Source organism: Phaethon aethereus (genome assembly GCF_964289735.1).
Source record: "Phaethon aethereus genome assembly, chromosome: 26".
NCBI lineage: Eukaryota > Metazoa > Chordata > Aves > Phaethontiformes > Phaethontidae > Phaethon > Phaethon aethereus.
This window is the reverse complement of record NC_138602.1, coordinates 5,631,348-5,639,180: the sequence shown is the minus strand read 5'-3', so window position 1 is coordinate 5,639,180 and position 7,833 is coordinate 5,631,348.

The following is a 7,833-nucleotide window of genomic DNA, read 5'->3' as shown; positions in this document are numbered from 1 at the left end:
GCAGAAAGGTCTGGGTGGGGAAGCATTCCCAAGACCAAATTACATTCCATTGTTGATAGCAAGTCAACAGGCTCTGCCCTTCACAAGAGCATTGATCAAGATACGAAATGAACCACTGTTGGACACTTGTGAAGACGAATCATTACGAATTTGTCAAAATTGTGTGTGTATATATATATATCTAAATACTTGGCTAGGATTTGAAGAGTTATTGGATATCCCACATTTAGAAAGGTGTTCATGTGAGTCACCTTCGTGCCCCTAATTTGAGATTAACAAGACCAATGTAGCTCTGCCATCATTCTTATAGCATGTCTTCAGCATTTGAGCTTTTGTTTTAATTCTTGTATTATACTTTTGATGCCGTTGCTGTCATCTGTGCCTAGCAATATTTCCAGTTGACCAAATATTCTAATCTCTTTATATGCAAAAGAAATAGTTTAAGTACCTTTTTATAGAATGATAAGATGGTATAAACGTAATCTAAATTTACTCCTTTGTCGTATTACCCTTGTATACTGTACTTTCTTTTTTTTGTAATTGAAACTGTAGGGCAGGAATTTAGTTATCAGGCTGAGGTCATGACTGAGGATGAGTAATGTAATGAAGTCGATAAAACGTGTTAAGCAAAGCAGATTTTTAAAGCAAAGTGTGTGAGATAACAAGCACAAATAGCTTGTGAATTTAAGTAAGAGGACCCAGGCTAAAGTTTTTACCTTTTTAACCTATAAGCCCAGATGTTTTAAGTTATAGGAAGGGAATTTATTAAAAGTAGAATGCAGCAGATTGTTTTTTCCCAATGATACAACTGTTTTTTTTTTTTCTGGCTTACAACTCTTTCCTGGGCCATTCTGCCTTCTATTTTGTGTAATCCGATGTTGCCTTACATTTCCCTCTAACCTGCAACCTGTTCGGATGCAAAATAACAAGAATCTTGTACTTTTTTTCAGGGTTTTTCTGCAAATTGTGGACCAAAGTTTGTTTTTTAATTGTCTTAGTGTTGCAAGTTATGATTTCCTTGCTTAGTGTGGGAGCTCTTGACGTGCCTAGCACTGAGTGTTTGGAAAAGTCTTAACTTTTCTTAGTTCCTCCCTGAACTCTTGAGGATGTGAATTATGCTGGAGAAGTGTGTGAAGTTTGAGTGAGGGTTCAGCTTGGGTTGCTGGCATGAGATTGGTAATCCTTGTCTGCCTTAGTCTTCGGCTTGTGGCTGAGGAGGGTGACACCATCTTCAATGAAAGTGTTGCCCCAGATGAGCTGAGAAAATGTTCAGCTGATTGAGTAGACAGACACTGGTTTCAGTTACCTCTAAATCTGAGTAAGCCTGTTAATGAAGCCTTGTGATCTGCTTCTCCAGAAAGCTCTGTTTCCTTGCCAGCATCTTATGTTCAGGGGGGCAAATTCAGGTGTCTCGGTAGTTGTTGTCAGAGTTAATTTGCTCATCTCCCTTCCTTCCGGAGTGAAAAATCTGTTCCTCCTGCAGCCAGGGAGCACTGGCGTCCGGCTGGTGCTCCCGAGTATGCCACAGGCAGCACTACCCTGTGAGGATCCATGCGTAGCCCGAGTGGAACAGCTGTGGTTTAACCTTTAATTGCATTCAATCAACCTCACCCAAGACACTGGGAAGAGGCTTATTGGAATGAAACCTGTCTGGTGGCCTTTAACATTGATTTGGTCAACCCACAGGCTATATATATTTTGCAAAATGCAAGCAAATGAATTGAGGTAACCCTGGAACCCAGGCAATTGTGGGTTTTTCCTTTGGATCCCTGTGTTTGCATGTAAAGAATGTGAGTAACAAAAGGGTGTACATATTTATAATTTTTTTATACCTGTTGTAAGACATGAGGGGGCAGCAAAACCCAGTTTTTTATGGTGAACAGATGTATTGTATATTTTGATAACAGCTATTACAGGTTCAGTATTGTGGAAGGTGGGGTGGGGAGGGTAAGCATACACAACATCAGAATTCCATTGCCTCTTTCAAAGAATGTTTGTAATGCAAAAAGAAATGAAATTAAAACTATTTTATAACAACCTTTGTACCTTTCTGTAGCTCCATTATTTACTGTTCAGATTGTAGAAAGCAGTTATTGGCCAGTCTGTACTTGTGCTTTCAATAAATTTCTTCTGTATTCTTTGCTTCTGATTTTCCTATCTTTTTATTGTGCCTATTTTGCTTCTGATTTTTCCTTCTAATATAATTTCAGCTGCCTCATTTTATATAACTTTGACTCTTCACATACCTCTGGGCTGGCAGAGTGTTTGTCCCTGTTAGCATCTCTGCAGAGTGAGGGGTGATGAGCCTGGGCTAAGCCTGGAAGGGTGGCTGTGGCACGGATCCCTTCCAGCTGCTCATGCTCCAGCCCTTCAACACTTGAGTGAAGTTCAGAGGTATGAGGTTGTAGGGCCCTAACTGATGCTCTGCCTTTGTCACCCTCCAACACTGTTTTACTTCATGTTCCTAAACTTTCCATATGTTCTAGCTAATATCCATGAAATAACCCACTTTCAAGTCAAATACGTAATATTGTCTGTAGTTTTGTGCTTTAGATGTGTCGAAGCTCTCTGGCTCGCTGGATGGTGTAGTGCAGCTCACATCCAGTCGGAGCAGGTGAGGCTCCTGTTCTGACTCTTGTAGAAGTGGTACAAAGGATTATTTTGGTTCTTGTGGGTTACGCTCGTGTGCCGCTACCCCAGCCCTGCTGGGCATGCCTGGGTGGCAGGCAGGTCCCCCAGGAGCAGGCTGTCTGGTTACAGAGGTTTGGTTTCCCAGCTGTGTGCCCAACACCCTTAAAACTCCTTTCCAGAAGTAAACGTTCCCTGATGCAGACCAGCACGCACTCGGGTGCCAGGGAGGTAGGGCTGGGGTTTTGGGCACAGGGCTCCCAAAAGGAAGCAGCGGGAGCTGGTGCTTACAGGCGAATGACGGCACTCGTGGGGAGGGGGAAAGGCAGCCGGGTGGCTCCACTGGTAGGGGAGAAATGGGGTGCGCTCCCCCAGAGCCCAGCCTGGGCCCTCAGCGTGCAGCCGAGCCCTGAGAGCTTGGCAGCCGGCGTGCTGTGCCGCTGGCTTCCCGTAGGCTGGCCGGCCTTGGAGAAAGGAGGGGAGCAGTGCCGCAGCGCAGGCCCTGGGGCACCCCGGGCACCAGGGACAGAAAGACTAAGAATACTGAGCTGTTGCTTCTGTGGCCCTGCTGTTTTCTGTCCTTCGGCCTCGTTCCCTTTGTGCTGAGCACACGGGTGTTAAACGTGAGCTTATTTTGTCGGCATCTGGGTACAGACTTCAGCCTCTGAGGTTACTGAGGGGGGTCCGGCAGGAGCCTGGGGCTGCTGAAAGGCATCACTGTTGTTCCTTGAAAGTGTAATAGGATTTGTAACGGCTGCCTCTTCCCTCGCCTGCCTCCATGCTGCTGTGAAAGTAATGCCAAGCTGTGTGCGCTGAGCGAGTTACAAGGTGTGTACCCGCGCCTGGAGGCTGGAGGCTCGGGCATTCGCACTCACCTGGGGTGAGCCTGCTGCTGTCCCGGGCCTCGGGGGGTTGGCGACGCCATGGGCTGCACACGGACGGGGCGCCATGGCGGCAGGAGCGGGCTCCCAGCGCCTGGCCGGGAGGACCCTGTGCCCATCCCACGAGTAAGAATTGCTAATTAGCTGCCTGGTGCAGTAATTACGGCCTCCCTGCTTGGGCTGCAGGCAAAGCAAGTATCGATTGCGGGTGGGGTCGCCATGGAAACGGTGGCAGCTGCCTGGCAGGAGGATGGATCCTGCCCTGGCTCTGCTGCCCCATCCCTTCCCGTGCCACGAGCCCCCGTGGGGCCCGGCACGGCCAGGCCGCGGTGTTCTCCAAGCCCCCTGCGTGCCCCCACCGCCACCATGCCAACGGGAGGGCACGGGGCTGCGGCGGGGCCTGTGGGTGCTGGAGCGTCTGTGCTCACCTGCCCCCCAGAGCTGGCGCCTGCCTGTGCGTGTAAGGAGGCCATTTTGCCCCACGCTGGAGGGAGTGTCTCTAAAAGCGTCTTTAATGGGGAAATGCCGACTTGCAGCAGCCCGGGCAGCTGTTGGCGGGTGCGTATCCGTCCCGCCAGCCCCCTGCCCGAACAGCTCTTCCTGCTCCCACCCGGCGCGAGGGCACGAAGCTCGTGGCAGAGCAAACCCCCTCTGGAAGGCCGGTGCCGAACAGGAAGGGGATGCGCCGCCAGCCCTGCCCCCGGAGCCAGCGTCCCCCAGAGCCAGCGGCGCCTTCCCCGGTGCAGGGGCGGCCTGCGCCGCGTAAACGGCTCCAAGGGCGCCCTATGGGAGGGAGCGGGCCCCCGGGGCTGCTCCCCCCCGCGGAGCAGCGGAGCGAAGCGGCGGCTCTTCGTGGGAAGAGGCTGGGGGACCGCATTCGCGCAGCGGTGTCGCCTCGAGGCCCCCAGCCTCGGAAAGCGCCTCCCCCCTCTTGCTCCCTCATCCTGCCCCGGCATGGCAGCCGTCCCTCCAGTCTGATGCTGGCATGTCACAGGCTCTAAGGGAATCTGTATTTATGGCCAGGGTTCCAGGAGCAATTAGCCACTGAGCTGGGTTAATGAGGTGACCGCTCCTCACAAAGCGCGTACCCGGGCCCGGGGGGGCAAGTGAAGGGCGGGGGGGAGCGGTGCCTGTCGGTGGTGGCAGGGCTGGATGCAGGGCTGAGCCCTTCGTCACAAAGCCGGGCACGGCTCCTGGTCACACCTGGGGGGGTCCTGCCCATCCCTGCCTGCTCTCCGAGAGCCCCTCCTGCAGCTGCCAGCCAGGCCTGGTGCCCTGCCTGCCCGGTCCCCTGCCACGGGGTGCGGGGGTTGATGAGATGGGGGCTGGCAGCCCCCTTGGGACCCTGTCTCCTCTTCCTCCTGCCTGCAGCCCCGGGCAGGGGTGCTCTGCAGCCCTGGGTGGGCGCCAGGGGCAGGAGGAGGAGGAGGAGGAGGATGCTGCCGCTCCCTCCTGGGCACCGTGTGGCCCCCAAGCACAGTGGCAGCGGGTGCTGGGGGTGCAGGCAGGGGCCTGCAGGAGTGGGGCTGACAGTTGCTATGGAAACCACTGGGTCAGAGGCAGCGTGAAGCGGCGTGTGACGCCATCGCTCACCGCAATGAGCCGTGAGAGCGGTGGTGGCGTGAGGCTGGTGGGATGTGAGCCCTCCACATCCTCCCTTCCCCCCCCCGACGGCTGCCAGAGCGTGGCCCCTGTGCCAGCCGGCCTTGGCTGTTGCTGATGGCTCCGCTTCACCTTCCTGGGTCACCCGCACCAAGGCTGGGCGCAGCAGCCTGCAGCACCGTGGCCCTCGTGCTGCTGCCGGATGGTGTTGGACCCCCCAGCTCACCAACCCATTAACCGGGCAGGCACGACCCGCCGCTGCCCGTGCCGCAGCCCCCCACACCTCGAGCTGCTGCCAGCAATCCTCCTGCTAATCCCCAGGGGGCTTCTCCAGCACCGAGTGGGGGTTATGCTGGATAATCCATATGTTTGCAAGGCAGAGGCTTTGGGATATCCACCGTTAATCCAATTGGCAGCGGCGGTTTGTGCCAGTGGCAGTTTGTGCCATCGGCGTGTCGCCCTCGTTCTGGGGGGACGGGGGCTGGCCCTGCCGCCGCAGCCTGGGCCGGGAGGGCTCCGGCAGCGGCACCATGGGGCTCAGCCCCTGCTCGGTGGCAGCTCCTCGGGGCTGAGGAGCAAAACCAGCCGCAACTCCATGGTGCTCTGGAGCTGCTGTAAATAGGGGCGGGTTGGGGGCTGCCAGCCCAGTTGCCCGCTGCCAGCGTGCCCTTGCCGGCCGGCCCCCCCGAGCAGCCGTGCCTCGGCCCGCCGGACAAGAGCGGCGTAGCAGCGCTCCTGCTCTGCCCCCTTACGCTTCGGCTGCTTTTCCACCTCTTCTGCCTGCTGCGGCCCCCTCCCCTGGCAGCCCCCTCCCCTGGCTGCCCCCGGTTCTCCCCCAGGAAGGCTGCGTGCGGTGGGTGGCCGCGGCTCCCTGGGGTGACTTAGAAGCCGTGACAAACGGGAGCAGATGCTCCTCCGCGCCGGGGCTGGCTCGTGCAGGATTTCGCCGCCACCATATGGGGACGGGTCTGGGGGAGGCAGCGGCATGGGAGGACACCAAATGACAACGTGCATCCGCGCCGCTGCTGCCGCCTTCGCCGCTGGTCCTGGCCCTTGCCCTTGGGTTGGCATCGTCCCTGCCGGGGCTCCGCCGGCCGCTGCGCTGGGGCAGGGCACCGGCGGGGGGTCGCCAGGCCTCGTGGCTGTGCCGCTGCTGGCGGCGACATGCGGGAGCCCAGCGCGGCGCCGGATCCCACGTTGCCACAGCAACACGGCGGGAAACTGCAGCGGCGGCATTTTCCTGCACGGCAGCAGGACGGCGAGGGGTCTGGGTGCGCTGGGCCCCTTGTCCCCGGGGCTTTGCAGGACAATTCACGTGGCAGCGAGGCCCCAGGGCCACGCGGCCCCCCATGTCCCCGGGGTGTGATGGAGTGCCTGGCGTGGCTCGCAGCCCCTTCCTCGCCCCGGGGGTGGCCGACGGGTGGTCACGCATCGCGCTGTAGTAACAGAATTGCTGGTGCTTGCCTGATGGTTAACGGGCTGGGGAGCCTGGAAGGGCTTTCACGGGGCCCACGGAGGGGTGGGGAAGGACTCGGAGCCCATTTCGGAGGGGCGTGGGCGCCGGGGGAGGGGGGTCACACCGTGCATGAGCAGCATCACACCCTCCCTCGCCCTCGGGCTGCCGAGCCGCTGCACGGGCTCCGGCAGGGCCCCCCGCTCACGCCGCTGCCCACATGCCTGCGCTGAGCCCTGCCCTGGGCAGCGCTGGGGCTCTCCTGGCCGCCAGACCACGGCACTCGCCTGCCCCGAGCAGCCCCCGCCGATGCCGGCGAGCCCCGGTCCTGCCCCCCCGCAGCCGTGGGACCAGCAGCACCCCCCAAGCAAAGTTGCCCAGCCCGCGAACATCCACACGTTTATTTGCTTTTCAAACCACAGAGTTCCGGCCGTTGGCTGACAGATGCGCTCACAGCCTGGAGACCCCCCTGCCCCCCCCGAACCTCAGTCCCAGCCCAGGGCTGCTGCTCCTGGGGACAGAGATCGGCCCCAGCTTCCCCCCAGCTCCCCCCGGAGCCAGCCCTGGCAGCGCCCGGACCCTGTGCCCCCACCCCAACGCCCACCCTCTACTTCAACCCGTGCAATATTTACATCCTCCGTGTGCCCAGAGCCCCGGCCCTGGGCATCCCCCCAGCACCGTCCCCCCCGTCCTCCCCCAACACAGACCAGTGGCGCAGGTGGGGGTCTGCGACGACCCCTCCTGCACGGCTCTCGCAGGACCCCCCAGCACCCGCAAACCCCTGCGTGAGCCGGGACCCCTTGCCCCATGGCAGGCCCCCCCAAGACCCCTCGATCCAGCCCCCCCGAAGCCCTTCAGCACCGTTTGGTCCCCCCCTGCTCCCCCAGCAGACGTACACTTCCAGAGCCGGAATAAATTAACCCCTCAGAAATGTCAGCACCTGTGTTAGAGAGAAAAAGAAAGTCAAAAGTGCTTGGAGCTGCCCAGCCCTGCAGGCAGGGGGGCCGGCAGAGCCCCCCGAGCCCCCCAGCTGCCCGGGCGGGAGCAGGGTCCTGCGTCGGGGGGTCCCGCAGGCAGCTCAGCGGCTCAGGCTCCGGTGTGACCGTGCTCTGCCGCGACCCCGTGCCGCTCGGTCACCCCGATGCTAAAGACAGCCCTGTCCTGATGCCCCCCAAGCAGAGAGGGACCCCAGCATTACAGACCCCCCCTCAGCCCCCCTGAGCTGGGGCAGGGGATCGGGGTGCCGGGCGCAGGGAAGGCAACGGGGGC